General features: G+C 40.6%; 1 protein-coding gene across 3 annotated transcripts in view; it reads right to left on the reverse strand.

Moving 5' to 3' along the window:
* Positions 1-15626, reverse strand: part of IGF1 (insulin like growth factor 1) — a 75888-nt gene that overhangs the window by 21664 nt on the left and 38598 nt on the right. The window lies entirely within an intron of this gene.

Raw genomic sequence — 15626 nt, forward strand, 5'->3', positions numbered from 1 at the left:
GTGTTAATTCTCCTCAAGTTCTTAGCCACCTGTAGTCAAGGATCTCGTCTATACCCAATCCTCACCTTTCCTTATATGTTGACTTAATTGGGAGGCTGCTAGGAATATTAATTAAAAGAGCATGTTTTATGTTTTCTTAATCTTGTTAGCAAATCTGCATGGTTTTTGTTTGCAGGATGGCTCAGATGTTTGCTCTTTGGCTTAACTGCTTCTGTTATAACATCAGACTGAGAATTAAAGGGGTTTTAAGTCTGGAAAGTTCTCCTCACTTAACTGATGCAGAAACCGAGACTTGGAAACCGAAACTCAGAGTTGGGAATGACTCACTCAGGGTCATTCATGCAGTGGTGGAGCCAGGATTCAAACTCGGGTCTACTCCTGGCAAAGCCCAAGTGCCTCATAGAGCCTGGGAGACCTGTTGTGTGACTCTGGACAAGTCATTTAAGTCATTCCTGGGCCTCAGTTTACCCATTTGTAAAGTGGGGTTAATAAGATTTTCCTTGTACTGATTGCTTGAGGATTATATGACATACTGTATGAAAAGTACTTAGCATATCACCTGACACCTAGCAGGTCCTAAATAAATGTTGGTTTGTCTCCTCAGAACATCGCTTTCCAGGATCATATAGGGTCTGTGAAGAGACAGGCTCTCTATTGACTGCATCCAGAAGCTTTGGAACTTGGAACTGATGACAATACCAATGTGATACGGCCCTTCTCCTATCACCCTAGAGAGGCCAGAACCATCATTTCTGTTTTCTTATAGAATAACCACTAGACTGAGACAGAATGAACTAAATGTCCATTTTTCATTCTGATTGCCCAGAGGGAACACCAGGAATCAAATTTCTTTTGATATTTGCAAATCAATTAGGCCTCTTTACTTGGCAAGTAGGTTTTAGTTTGATTCTATTTTGTTTTGTTTTGATTTGGACACACTTCTCTTGGCTCTAGAAGTAAAAAGGAGGCAAAACAAGTTTGCATGGAACTTAAAACGTACTTGAATTCTTTGTAAACTTTTTGTCATAGTAGAACTTTTGTTACACCAAATCTTGCTTATATACCCATATATAAAACAGACAAAAGTGAAACTGCTGTGGCTTGGGCAAGGGCAGGGGACTGGATCTTGGCTTTCTCTGTCTCCCTTACCTCCCTTGGGAGGTGGAGGGCCTGAGTCTTCTCCACTGATGTCCAAGCTTCATGGAAGAAAATTTGTGAACTATTGAGCCAGAAGGATCCAATTAATCAATGTGACATATGTTCAATTTAAATTCCTGACACAGAACTGTACTTTAGGATGGAGTTTTGAAAGTCAAAATCTCCATGTATATTCTGAACTCTCTAGTTGGGGGAGATCAGACCCATGGTCATGGCCTGCTACCAAACTAGTTTGGCTGCCTTGCGGCTCGAGGGGCCAGCTGTTCATGGCATCCTCTAAGAATCCAAATGTTTTCCTGATGCTTGGCACAGGAACCTGGGGATGCTTCCTCCCTGTAAGGCAGGTTTATTGTCCTTCTTCGGGCAGCTAGGGGTAGAAACTTAGCAAGGGTTCAATTGTGGTCTCTTTGGGTGGGGTGTGCTGCTTTCGTTCAGGGCGAACCCTGTGGGTTCCTCATGGTTGAGGGATTTGGAAGGGACCGGGCAGCTGGTCTCAGTTGGAGCCTCAACAGTGCTTTCACTTGCCATTGGAGGATCAACCAGTGCAGAAGACTCTCTGCTTCTGCTCGCCAGCTGGGCCCTGGCAAGCCAGGACTTATCTGGTCCCTTGGGCAATGTAAACAATATTTTTTGTTTTTTTTTGTTTTTATAATCTTTTCCTGGAACTATAAATTAGAATAAAGACACAAATAGGCTTACATGGCTCTTTGTAATCCACAAAGGACTTCTGCATACTTTTTGCTAAGTGGCTATTTCAAGAGGCTGAAGGGGTCAGCCAGTGGAGAGTGGCTGATACACTTTGGTTTTCTCTTGGGGTGGGGAGAGAGGGGAAGGTGACTCAGCCTACTTTGAGGTAAGTGCCCCTGTCATCCACCGCAGGTAATGATTGCTCTTTGCCAAAACGATGCATTTCTTGATGGGACATGATTGCGATTCATTTGTTGAATTTGGAATAGTAATTTGATGTTTGGAGGTAATGTGGCAGGAGTAGTTCCAGAAACCTTCACACTCGGCTAACTTAGAAACAACTAATTTCATCCTTATGGGTTGAAGATGGAGAGGGATAGGCTCTGTGATTTCCGGGACCTATTTAGCACCTCTGTTTCAAGCATCTCTAAAGTTATCTTCCTTCTGAGACTCCATAGGTTCTGGAGCTTCTTGCTTGCCACTGGAGAAGGACACTAACCTTCATCTCAGAACAGCATCAAACATTGTATGTATACATATTCCCTTCTTGGTGACTGTCAACAGCCATGAAACTCACCACAGGACTATTTCCTCTTGAGAGATAGAAAGTAATCATCAGCACAGCAAACAATAATAGCACACACCAGGCATCTGCTTTGTCACCTCTTAGATGAGCTCAGAGTTTGCCATGGTTCAGTCTATAAAATAGCTGTGCTTTTTTTAGTCCATAGATCAATGACTTTAGGAACAGAGAAATTTAGGACTCTTCCATAATGCTCTAAAAAGAAAGTTTACCTTATGTCTATATCTGTTTTTTTTAATGTTGTCAAAATATTACAGACTTGGATTTTGTCAAAAATGTAACTACCAGTTATTTCTAGCCACCACAATCCTAGAAAGATGTTTTTCTTTGTCTATTCATGATGTCTACAATGGACTAATTGTACTTCATTGAAAATATATGAACATAACAAGTATTTACCTTGCCTTTTAAAGTTTAATTGATCCTTTGAAGTGTCTTATAGACTTGACTTCTGGTTCTACATAAAGATATTTAACAACAAAAAAATCATTTCTCAACAATTGAGAGGCCAGAGTTGAAGGTCAAAGTTTTTCCCTTTATCTTCAAATGCCTCATATTTCTTATTTTTCAAGAACCAAAATAAAGATATTTCTTGCTATGGGCTAAAACTAGGAGCATGATGCAATGTGGTTTACCAGGAAAACAGTAAAATAATTTGCTACAGTATCAATTTTGAGAAAAATAGGGATTTTTAATGACCTCAGAATTGCAGCTATTGTCATTATGAGTAATTTTTAAATGAGATGGAGTGAACTGTTCCATCCTTGCCTTTAAAAACTCCTCATTAAGCACTAGGTAATTATGCTCCAGTGGGCAGAATCGGAGTTGGTAGGTGAAAAAGAAACAAATGTTGGACTAATATAAGCAAAAATTTCTAACAATTTGAACTTAAGAGTGTTAAAGATGGGACTGACTTCTTTTAAATGTAATGAACTTCCCATTGCTGGAAGCAGTTAAGTAAAGGCTATATGAACACCTGTCAGAGATCCTAAGAGCATATTCCTGTATTGAACACAGTGTCTGACTGCTATGGTCCTTTCTATTCCAAATAATCCTCAATAAGTAAAGAAATGAAGAAGAAAACTCACCTAGGCCAACCAAATATTCACTATGGCTGGAAACCACTTTTACACTGTCTTCAAGAAAGAAAACCAAATATTTTCTAACTTAGAAGGTTAAAATTTGTTTTCTTTTTATCACTTGAGTTCCCCAAGATGCTCAAAACATTTTTCTGTACTCAATTCTATGACAAAAGACAGGTGACTGGGATAGTCCTTTCTACAACTAGGTATAGTCCCAGAGTTCTGTCATACCAATTATGAAGTGTCCATATACTCACTCAACTGTTAGGGTGAACTGTTAGGCATGGGTAGAATTTCACAGAATTTTCCTTGCTGACAAAGTCTTGACATTGGAAATTTATATATTTGTGTATTTATTTTTCAGTAGGTTTGCTCCAGAGCATGCAAACCAAAGATTGCTTAGCAGACAAGTTGGCTACCACCTAACCTAGGCCTTGAGTCCTCTATGAGCAGACATAAAGTGTCATCACGGTATCTTGAAAGTTGTACGGCTGTATCTTGAAAGTTGGCCAACAGACAGAATTCCAATGATTAAACAGCTGGCTTCTATAATAATAGCACTTCCCTTTAAATAATGCATGGTCAGTGGAGTAATTCAATAATCTTCAGGGCAAACTTGCTAGTTATAAGGGTTTGGGGCAGACTTTTGGCATCATTAAAACCATGCCAATTAGGTGAGTCTCACATTTTGTCATGGATGCAAGCAACTTGCTTCCCTCCACCTCTGAAGGAGAAGGCATAATAATGAGATTTAACTGGGGTCATCACTTCTAGAGCAAAGAGCTCTGGTCATTCATCATTGGTAAATATGTACTACCTTTATTGGTGCCACATAAGCTTGTGTTTCTTTATAGATTTCTGGGGATACAGTGGGGACATTGTACTCAACTTTAATCTCCTTTGAAACTTCCCCTCTTGCTTATTGAGAAAGCTTCCCTTTAATTATTTTAACTCTATTGTTGGAAACAGGAGACATTGATTTGAAGAATCAGTATTTAAATAATAAAAAATGCAAAACATTTTCCAAATAGGGAAATATCCAGTTCTGAAGATATACACTTGTTACTCTTTGCGTTCCAAGGGCTAAAAGTTCTCTAGAAATTGCTAACGGGGGAGGTTCTAAAGTTGATCATGTTTTGAAAGCAGGGAAAAAGAAGTAAGACAGTTCTAGTTGTATTTCCAGGGCTATTTCTAGAAAATACACAATTATGTGTCTGGTAGAAAACGCAAATGGATTATTAACTAATAAAAAACGAAGTTGCATTTAACTTTGATTAACTTAAGATTGATCACACAATCAAATACCATAGTTAATATCTGTAGAAGCCAGTTAGGTTTCCTACACCAACTATCTATCCATAACTTCCAGACCTGTTGACAATTTAGAATAACTCAGAATGATTAGTTTCTTAGGCAGCAGTGCTCCATGGACCACCTTATCTAATAAAAATGCATTCAGTTGACATAATTTTGCATGGGATACTAGTAGGAAAGTTGAGTAGAATGTGAGTAATCTTAAATTTGTGTCCATTTTAGTGAGAATCACTTCTCACTTTCCCTATTTATGGCTTTATGTGGAAAACTGGACTCCTATCATGAATTCCTAATATAAGGAAAATTGTGATAGGACCATTACCTAGACCCCAAATGTAATACATTGAATGGTTGATATTTCCTGAATTCATAGGATTTGCATTAACTTAAAGCCTTTTGATGAATCGATATTTTACCTTTAAAAATTTCTATGGAAATCAACTTGCATTAAAACAAATTTTGAGATATATGTGTTCATGTGCTTAGTAAAGATATGGAAAGATGCCTTCACTACTGTAAGACCATCCACATCACTATGCATTTAGAATAACGAGAGTATGTACACACACATACTCGAACACATATCGGGGAATGAAGTGCTTGACTGTCAGTATCAAAACTATTGTCAAAACATTTTAAAAATAGGATTGTTTGTGAAGAACTTTTTCGAAAATATATACCTATTGCCTGCGTTATATGTTGCTAGTGGACTCTGCACATTTCTGCTTTTCTGCAGAAGATCTTTCCAAGTAGGACTGGCCTTTGGCATTTATAAAAGTGAACACAGAAAATGTCCTCTCTTCTATGAACGGCATGTCATAAGCTTTTCTTGAAAACCTATCAAATTCAGTCATCAGTTTCACTTCAGCCTGTGTTAATTTTTAATTTCCAGTGTCTGCTGGTCCCACTACTTCTCAGTTGAACGAGGTCATCTTTTCTAGGAATCGCGGCTCTGTTTGACCTGCCGCCACCCCCATCACTCGGCAACTCTTTCTCAGCTTCTAAATCCCCATCACCCAAAGACCAAAGTCTTCCTGTTACCCAATCAAGTCAATGTTTGTGTATCTCTGGGCCTAAAAGGAATGAAGCAGCGCTCTGTGGGGCTGCCCCTTTCTTCAAATATGCCATTTTTTTTTGGAAGCTCCAACTCAAGGGCAGGTGTGAAACTAGTGCTATTCGGTCTGCCTCTGTCCCAAAGGCCAGGGAGCTAAAGCGCAAGGCTTATGAGCAAGAAAACTAGAGATTCAGAGGAGAAACATTACCGTTTTAGGGCTCTTTGGAGAAATGGGCCGACAGAGTGGGAAGCAACGTGATGTATTACTTTAGCCTGATACAATGCCCTGGAGGGTGAGCGTCTTGCCAGGTCAGCACAATTTACTAGTTTAGGTTTGATTCCAGGCCTTGGAGGAGATAGATGTAGCCAACAAAATTATACTTTGGCAAGAGAAATGCTTTGCTGGACAGAAATGTTGTCCTGAGGGAATGGTTTGGTTTATCAACGTCTAAGGTAAAAGATAATCAAATGCCAGGAGGTCATTTTTATGTTTGAATTATTTCAGTTGAGCCTGCTATATAAGTTAGCTACCATTTTCCAGTTATATAGTTTCGATTAGTTAGAACATACTGCAGGGTTTGAGTATGATCTGCCTGTGAAATCTGTCATACCAGTGAAGGAGGCAATGTGTGGAGTGGCTAAAAGCACACGTTTTGGAGTCAGACAGGTCTGGATTCTGCCACTTATTCACTATTCACCTTGGGCAAGGCACCAACTCTTCTAAGACTCAGATCCTGTTATGTAAAATGGACATAAGAGTATCTCCCAAGACTGTTGTGAAGGTTAAGTGAGAATGCATATAAAGTGTTTTGCACAATGTCTGGTATGCAATAAACTCTAAATAAATGTTAGCTCTTATAATTGTTATGGAGTTAGCTGGCCAGCAAGGCTAGCTGGGCAGGTCTCCTCCTTTTCTTCTCTTCCTCTTAAAAATGCATCCTTTCCAAAGTTTGGTTGAAAAGATGGCCTTTCTAGATAAAGGAGGACTGTTCTCTATGAAAATAATGAATATGTGTTCCTTTGAAAGAATATCCAAACTTTATGTTGTATAGACTGTCCTAAATATTTTTAATCTGGAATAGGAACTCTATGAGAACAGATCCTCCAATTAAGTCACACAAGTGATATGGGCTTATCTTGAACTCTTGTTACCTTTGATTTCTCCCAAATAATCCACTGGCTAAAATAATTGGCTTTTCAGCATTAGTATCTATTCACTTATTTCAAAACAATGCTGCAAGGCATGGGAGGGATGTGGGCAAAATACATGGTCAGGTTGGTTCCCCAATCACTTTCCACCAGCATACGTATTTCTCTCCTCTTTCTTTTCTCTTCTTCCTCTATATCTGCTTGTCTCCTGTTATTGACAGCCATTGACATTCTTTTTGTTCACTGATGCACTTTAGGGCACAAGCTCATATTATGCAGAGTTCGTGGTAGGCTAAGAATTAGAGTTTAGTTCCTTCTCTGGAATGACTGAAATCTAAGGCTCCCTTTCCTGCCAACCATGCTTTGGAAATAAACAGCCACCAAGTATACAATGTCACCAGGCCCACTAATCACTACTCCATCTTGGACCCACGCCTGAATGAGATGAAGACAGACAAAACAAGAGAGAATAAGAAGGGATGTTGAGGAATCGCACATATGGACCTGAGTTATCTCATTTTTTTGAGAAAGGCTGTGACGGAAATTGTAAGATGAGTCCGGCTCCAATGTGGAGATTGTAGCCATGCCACCAGCATTATCTCCTATACTTACACTGTTACTGTCAGTTTACTCTTTCAGATGTGGGAAGAGAGGCCTTGTAGGCAAAACATAAGGCATTCATGAATAGGGGGTAACGCCCCTCTTTCTGGTGCCACAGAAAGATGAATCAGCCAAAGGGGTATTAAAACACATTCTCTTTATTTTTAGTTTCACTCTAAAGTCTATCATTTCTCTTTTCTTTGCAACTTGGCACCTGCCCTGTGTTCTCAGGGGCCCTGCTCCCCGTCAGTCTCCTCACTCAGGCCTCTGTGTTTTGCTCAGGGTGCATCTGGAGATTTTCCCAGGGGTGGGTGTGACACGGTCAGGATCCAGGTGAAGGGGTGACAGCTGCCAGGGCCGTCTGGCGTGTCTGAAGGGAGAGTGTCGGGAGGTGTAGGCCCCATAAGGAGAGGCATCCGGGCCTGCATCAGGGAGTGAGGCGTTGGAGGGCAGCCTCCACAGCAGCAGAGACAGCCCTTGGCATTAGTGCAGAGAAGCAACAGCCAGAGTCAGCGACAGGTTGAACACAGGAGAGGAGGGAGGGAGAAGGGGGTTAGAGCGCTACATGGTATAAATAACTGCAGAGTGTGCATGTCAGTGCCAGTTGGGTTGTGTGTGAGGTACCTTTCATGCTGGTGTGTCAACAGCGTTGTTCCTGAATTGAAAGGTCCTGGGGAGTGTTTCTATAGCACCTAGCACAGTGCCATATGCAGAGAGGAAGTAAAAAAGAAGGCAATATGGTATACTGAAAACAACATTGGATTCCAGCCCAGATCCTTTGTGCAAACTCACAAGTCACCCAAACTCTCTGAGATTCAGTTTTCTCACATAGACAAAGTACTGGATAACATCAAGCACTCCTTCTAACAACGCGACTCTAAGCATTATCTAAATGGCTAGGGGACCCACTTTCTAATCAACAATGCATATAGGGCACATCAGTGTTTTTCCCCAATAATAGGGAAAAATACAGTGAAGAGAAGTTTGATGAGAGAGCCAGGTCTTTCCTCTTTGTCAGATTTAATTTTATATGAAAACAAGATTGATACATCAGATTGAATTTAAGAAAAGCAGGGATCAGCATTGGGTTTGATGGAGGAAAATAGGGAAAATGACCAGTATGGAGGTGGGTTTGAGTACAGGCAGGGGACAAGACCATTTGTGAGGACTGCAGAAGCCAGATCAAGGCAGGATACAGGTGTGAATTAGGGGGATAAGAAAGATAAGAGAGTCATTTGCTGGAGCTGTTGAAATACTAGAAAGAATCCAACTTCATTTTGCAAACAGATCCTAAAGGCTTTGAGGAATGAGGAAATGGCCTCATTTGTGTGGGCACCCAGAAGTGAGAATGAGGATGAGAAGAGTCTTTCTAGAAACTCCTGGGCATGGTCTTTTTTTTTTTTAACGTTTTTATTGGATGCCCCATACATCTCTGAAGCTCTGTTCATTTCTTCTCCATCCTTCTTTATGTTATTTGGATTGCATAATCACTATCAATTTATCTTTAAGTTTGCCGATTCCCTCTTCTTCCAGTTCAAATTTACTATTGAGCCCCTCTGGTGACTTTTTTTTTTAACATCTTTATTGGAGTATAATTGCTTTACAATGGTGTATTAGTTTCTGCTTTAAAACAAAGTGAATCGGCTATACATATACATATATCCCCATATCTCCTCCTTCTTGCCTCTCCCTCCCACCTTCCCTATCCCACCCCTCTAGGTGGTCACAAAGCACCGAGCTGGTCTCCCTGTGCTATGCAGCTGCTTCCCACTAGCTATCTGTTTTACATTTGGTAGTATATATAAGTCCATGCCACTCTCTCACTTCATCCCAGCTTACCCTTCCCCCTCCCCATGTCCTCAAGTCCATTCTCTACGTCTGCGTCTTTATTCCTGTCCTGCCCCTAGATACATCAGAACCTTTTTTTTTTTCTTAGATTCCATATATATGTGTTAGCATACGGTATTTGTTTTTCTATTTCCGACTTACTTCACTCTATATGACAGACTCTAGGTCCATCCACCTCACTAAAAATAACTCAGTTTAGTTTCTTTTTATGGCTGAGTAATACTCCATTGTATATATGTGCCACATCTTTATCCATTCATCTTTCGATGGACACTTAGGTTGCTTCCATGTCCTGGCTATTGTAAATAGAGCTGCAATGAACATTGTGGTACATGACTCTTTTTGAATTATGGTTTTCTCAGGGTGTATGCCCAGTAGTGGGATTGCTGGGTCATGTGGTAGTTCTATTTGTAGTTTTTTAAGGAACCTCCATACTGTTCTCCATAGTGGCTATATCAATTTACATTCCCACCAACAGTGTGTGAGGGTTCCCTTTTCTCCACACCCTCTCCAGCATTTATTGTTTGTAGATTTTTTGATGATGGCCATTCTGGGGGCATGGTCTTTTAACATTACTCTTTGCAAAGCCACATCTTCAAAAGATAAGTGACCAGTCCCAGGAGGGTTGTTAACATTGTTGACCAGAATGCTGAATTTCCTAGTATTCAATGTGGGCAACATCTTATTTCACTAGCTTCCTAAGTGTCGGTCAATGGTATCTGAATCCTCTGTGTGATAGTCAGCTTCTTCCTGGGGGACTGGTACATAGTTTCCCCAGAAAATTCCCTCTACAATTACATGTTATCCCATCTCTGATAATGTGAATGGGCTTCCAGACAGGTCATCATCTCTACCATTGGGAACCAACATCTGCCCAGAGGACAAAATTAGAAGACCATTATATACATGTTTTTTTCAAATGCTACACCTTTTTTTGGTAAGATAAACTAATGTTAAGGTTATGAAAATTTTTAAATCTGTACAAGGAGTTCTCAAGCAAGTGGTAGTATGGTTCATCAAAATATTAAGCAGGTATACCGACTGAGACTAAATGGTTCATTTAGACAGAGATTATATTATCTCAGGAACTTTCAGCTAAAATCTGGACTTGTCTAACCATCCTTTATCTCTTTTTTTTTCTATAGAATTTTGCTACATAACTTTCTCCCTTTCCCCTTAATATTTAATTGCTTAAACATGACCAAGAGACTTTAAGGGCTTTCCTCAAATTATTAAATTTTAGAATTTCATAAAGCTTTGGACCGGAGAGCAAATTCAAGGTCAGCTAAGAAGTCTCTTAGTAATCTGGAAAAATCACCGAGCCTGTTAGTTTTAGCCACCCCCAAATATTATTTTTCTGAATTGAGCAAGTGAAGTATGAATAAGGAGAGAGAGGTGTGGCTGGGTTGCAGCTCGTCTCCAAGCTAAATCCTGTTCTCATCTTTATTTCATCTGGGACTGATATCATGTCTACATCTCCAAACCTCATTAAATGCTTTTAGCAAATATTATTATCAATCAAGAAAAATCTCTGATTCCTTTATTTATTTTACTAAAGGAAAATATTTTCAGCTTGTGATGTTGGCTGGAGAAATCAAACTCTTCTTTATTTTTATTTTTTGTCACATACTCAAACACACTGTGAATGACCACATTGCTCTGCTCTGGGACCCCACTCTGAGGCAATGGTTTCTTGGCCTTTTAGCCAATCACTCACTTCTGTGAATTTTCTTTCTGAGAACTGGAGACAGTTGCCCCAGAAGTCGTTTTCCAATTTATCACGAAACCTGTCCGTGGTTGCAGAATTAGTTGACCTCAATAGAAGCAAGCAACGTGAGGCCTGATGTGTCCTATAGCTGCGGAGGCTCCTTCGTGCAGGGACACTGGGCCAGGATAACTGCTTGTGGGATATTTTATTTCCCTCAACACTTACCTTCTGTCTGCTCTCTTTGGCTCAGATCTGGGTTTGGGAAGCCTGCATGACGGCACTGCTGATGTTAATACTTAGGCATAATTAGCTCTGTCCTAACTCTAGTAGGAAGTCAGGGCCCAGGTTCAGGGGCTAAATGCTCTCTTCTGATGCATAGTTGTTGAACAGGAAAGCCTCCATTCTCTCTTTCCAGCCTTCCAGCAAGTACCTGCTTCCTTGTAACCCCACACCTAGCCTGTCGCACCTGCGAGAAAGGAGAATATAAAATCCATTGATCTCTTAATGGGTATGGTCTCCATAATCCCCACTATGTCAGTTAGATGCATATTTATATGAAAACTGCATGTATAAACCTTTAGGTTGATGAGAGGAAATGACTGTCAAGGTCTTGCAGCAGCTTCTGTATAATAGGGATAGGAGGAGAAGTGAAGCTTTTTAACCTGTAGTAAGGGTTCTGATAAGAGAATGTGGAGAGAGCTACAAACATTCTCATTTCTGAGCTGTCAGTTCAAGTCACTGACAATGACTTTTACAAAGAAGAGTGACAGGGAGAAGGGGGCTGTTGGTTTAGAAATATTTTAATCTACGTCTAACGACTTGCTAATTTATTTATTTTTCTCCTCAAGCAACTTCTTGTCCTCTTCCTCCTCCTTTGCTTCCGGTTCAGGACGATACTCTGGTAAAGGTACTCGCGACATCGTAGTCTTTCCGTATCTTCTCGTTGAACCAGTGCTCCCACGGTCCACCGAGATCTGCCCTCAGCAGGCATTTCCTGCAGTCAGACTATGACCCGTCATAAATTCCTTGCATTCTTCAGAACATCTGGGCCTTCTTTGGCCACATCTTTTTTCCTGGTACTCAACAGGCCACAAATCACCCTGGACTTCCCCTTCCAGGCTGTTGATGTCTTAACACTCTCCTTTCAAACCAGATTCTTCTCTCATCCTTGGCTGTGGCTCTTGGCTTCCCAACCTTCTCATCTCCCCCATCCGGGTTAGTCATCTGTGGCATCACCAACTGGGGCTCTTTCTCCGAGCCTTCTATCTGGCCTGAAATGATGCATTTCTTCAAGTGTCAGAGTTACTATGCAGACTGTACTACCTGGTTTGCTGCTTAGTTAAGCTCCCTTACGTTGATTTAAACACAGTAGTGCAGACGACACCTTCATGCCTCAAGAACGTTTGAGAAGACTCAAACTTAGAGGATATTGATTAGCTAGTGAGAAAGAAGGAACTATAATAAGACCTAAAGGTGTAATCAAATGAGGTTTGAAGCTTTTCCATTAAACGCAAGTTTCTCTGGAAATTGAAAAGGGGCATTTCATTCTCCAGTTCATTTTATGTTTAAACTAATTTCTTTGACATTTAGAACAAATGCATGCCTTTGCAGTAATATATTACCAATAGCTTCCCTTTGTTGAGTGCTTTCTATTAAGCTAGTATGGTAAATGTTACTTTTCATGTCATCTCATTTATAGCAACTGCATGGAGTAGGCATTATTACTATACCCATTTTACATATGAGGAAACTGAGGTGTAGCAAGGTTAAGTAACTTGACCCAAATCATATAGCTAGTAGGTTGCCAAGAGAGTTCACTTCAACTGGGGACACCTTGAAAGTGGGAGAATTCTCAGGTGAGGAAAAATTCTGAAGTTGATACCACTACTGGGATTCTTAAAGTCACATAATGCTAAAATCCATGAAGGCTATGGGGGAGGTTATCTAAGTCAGCCAACCAACCCCAGGTTTTGAGCACATGCAGTAGACACAGTTGTAGCCTAGGTATTCCAGAGACTGCCAGAAGGAATGTCATGCATGGCTTTTGCCCTCGAGAGAAAAGTCTGGGCAGTCCTGCAGCTTAAGGCATGGCTGGTATTGGATGTTCACATCTCACCCAGTACACTGTGATTCTTTCCACTTTCAAAAGGGGCAGTCAGCTCTGTAGTGCAGCCAGACCATCTCGTTTCCAATCCCTTTGAATTGCACAAAATTATGACAACTTCAGCAGAAATTGAAAAATGAAATTTTACCCATAATCTCGCTATCCCAACACATTATAATATCATCATTTTTCTATACTTTTTTCTAGTTCTCACCCAGATGCATCATCATTTTGACACAGGTACAGTCACAGCCTGAATTTCAGGTAGTATTTTTCTGTTTTTTCACTTAACATTATATTGGGAGCATTTTCCATATTGCTCCATAATCTTTATAATTATAATTTTAAAGCTGAAGAATATTTTATTGAGTAGATTTGCCACCATTTATTTTTTAAACCATTTTCCTGTTATTAGACGCTTAGTCTAGTTCCAGCTTTATCATTATTTTAACTAACGCACCAATAAGTGTCTTTGTGCACATAACTTTCTACCTCTAGATCATTTGTAAGAATAAATTCCCAGGAATGGAATTACTGAGTCAAATAATATTATCAGACAATCCTATTTTGGTGAAAGTCTACAATTTTTCATAAGGACCAAAGCAGAGAATTATATCTAGATTTTCTCCCAGGATTAGAAAAGCGAGAGCCAAGGTAGAGCACAAACAGGAATCTTACCTGCATCCCATGAATTAGAGAAAAGAACCAATTTCTGTTTTCAATTACTAGTGCAGTTTCCTCTGAAGGAAACATGGGATGTAACCAAGAATTGGGCTTGGTGTCCAAAAGTTTACTAAGTAGAAGAAAAACCAGGAAAAATGAAATTGATGACAAGAGACCCTAGTTCTCAATTTTCAAAATCACCAAGTACCTACAAGTTTTCTTCTCCAGGGTGGGGAGAGGGGATCCCCAGGAGCATAGCTGCCAACAGCATCACACCTCCTGTAGGGAGATGGGGAGTTTGTGTTCTAAATAGCAAAGGCTCTGCTTTCGTGCTCCTTCTGGACTCAGGACCTCCCTGGAATACCTGCCTCTTGCCCAGCCTGGGGTCTCTCAGCCTTCTTTCAGGGAGTAATATCCCTGACAACCTACCTCCCCATCTAACCCCAAATTTGGCCACATCTGCCCCTCTTTGACCACGTTATTCCTTCCCTGCTAATAATCATTCAATCACAAATGTTCATTGAGCACCTACTATATTCTAGATACTGCTCTCAGTACTGAGGACGAGGTGTGAACAAAACAGACAAAAATGGGATAACAGGTCACCATGCCCTCCATGCCCCTGGTTCCTATGACAACCTTATAGGAAACCGTAGTGTGGCGACGCTGAAATCAACGTTTCAATAGGAAACCGTAGGGTGGCGACGCTGAAATCAACGTTTCAATGACTATTGCCCAGAGCGATTGGAGTCTTGAGTCCAGCAAGGGAGTTTCTTCCTTCAGGCTCCTGTGAGAATTCTTGTCTGAGGATTTCATTCCCACTAACCTCTCTGAAGGTGCAAAATGATTATTTTGTGCATCACAAACTAACACTTAATCTATATATTAGGCTTTTTTTTTTTTTTTTTTCTGTTTTATGAGGACCAATCCATTTCCCCAACTTGATTTGAAGCATTTTAAGGGTGGAAATGGTGTCTCATATTTCTGTGTCTAGAAGCACAGCACTGGGCACTTATCAGGCAGTTTATAAATGATCACTGATTAGTGGATTGATGTCAAGTGCACCAACAGTACACAGAGAGGCACAGTATGAAGAAAGTTTTACATTGGAAAGAAGAAACCCCAAATCAGGGTCCATGTCTGTGTCTCTGTTTCCTTTCTTGTTAAAGCTGAACGATGCTAGCAGTGGTTACCTAACAGTTCCCTCTGTGGGGTTGTGGTGAGTTAAGGCACATAGAGAGATTGGGACAGTGAGTGACATAGAACAAGCATTCATGAAATGTCACCTCATATCACCGTCCTCAGCATCACCATTAATGAATTAATTGTGAGGCTGTACAGCGAACTAGTGAAAACAAAGGCTCCGGAGCCAATTTGCCTGAGTTCAGACGCTGGCTCCATTTCTAATTTTGTGCCTGTGGGTAAGTTGCTTAACCTCTCGGGTCTCATCCAAAAGTGGGGGTGTGAATAGTATCCACCTCACAGGGTACTTGTGACAACAGCACGAGTGAATACTTAGTTCCAAGATTTCAGCAAAGAGTCAGTGAATGGCCACTATGTACTTGGACTCGGGGTTCAGAATACAGATGAGGACAGAAGACATGCAGTCCCTTCCCCAGCCAGGAGACTGCAGTTCACAATGCATGTTGGTGTTATTGATCCATAGAGCTAACTCC

The sequence above is a fragment of the Orcinus orca genome, chromosome 11 (assembly GCF_937001465.1).
Source record: "Orcinus orca chromosome 11, mOrcOrc1.1, whole genome shotgun sequence".
Taxonomy (NCBI): domain Eukaryota; kingdom Metazoa; phylum Chordata; class Mammalia; order Artiodactyla; family Delphinidae; genus Orcinus; species Orcinus orca.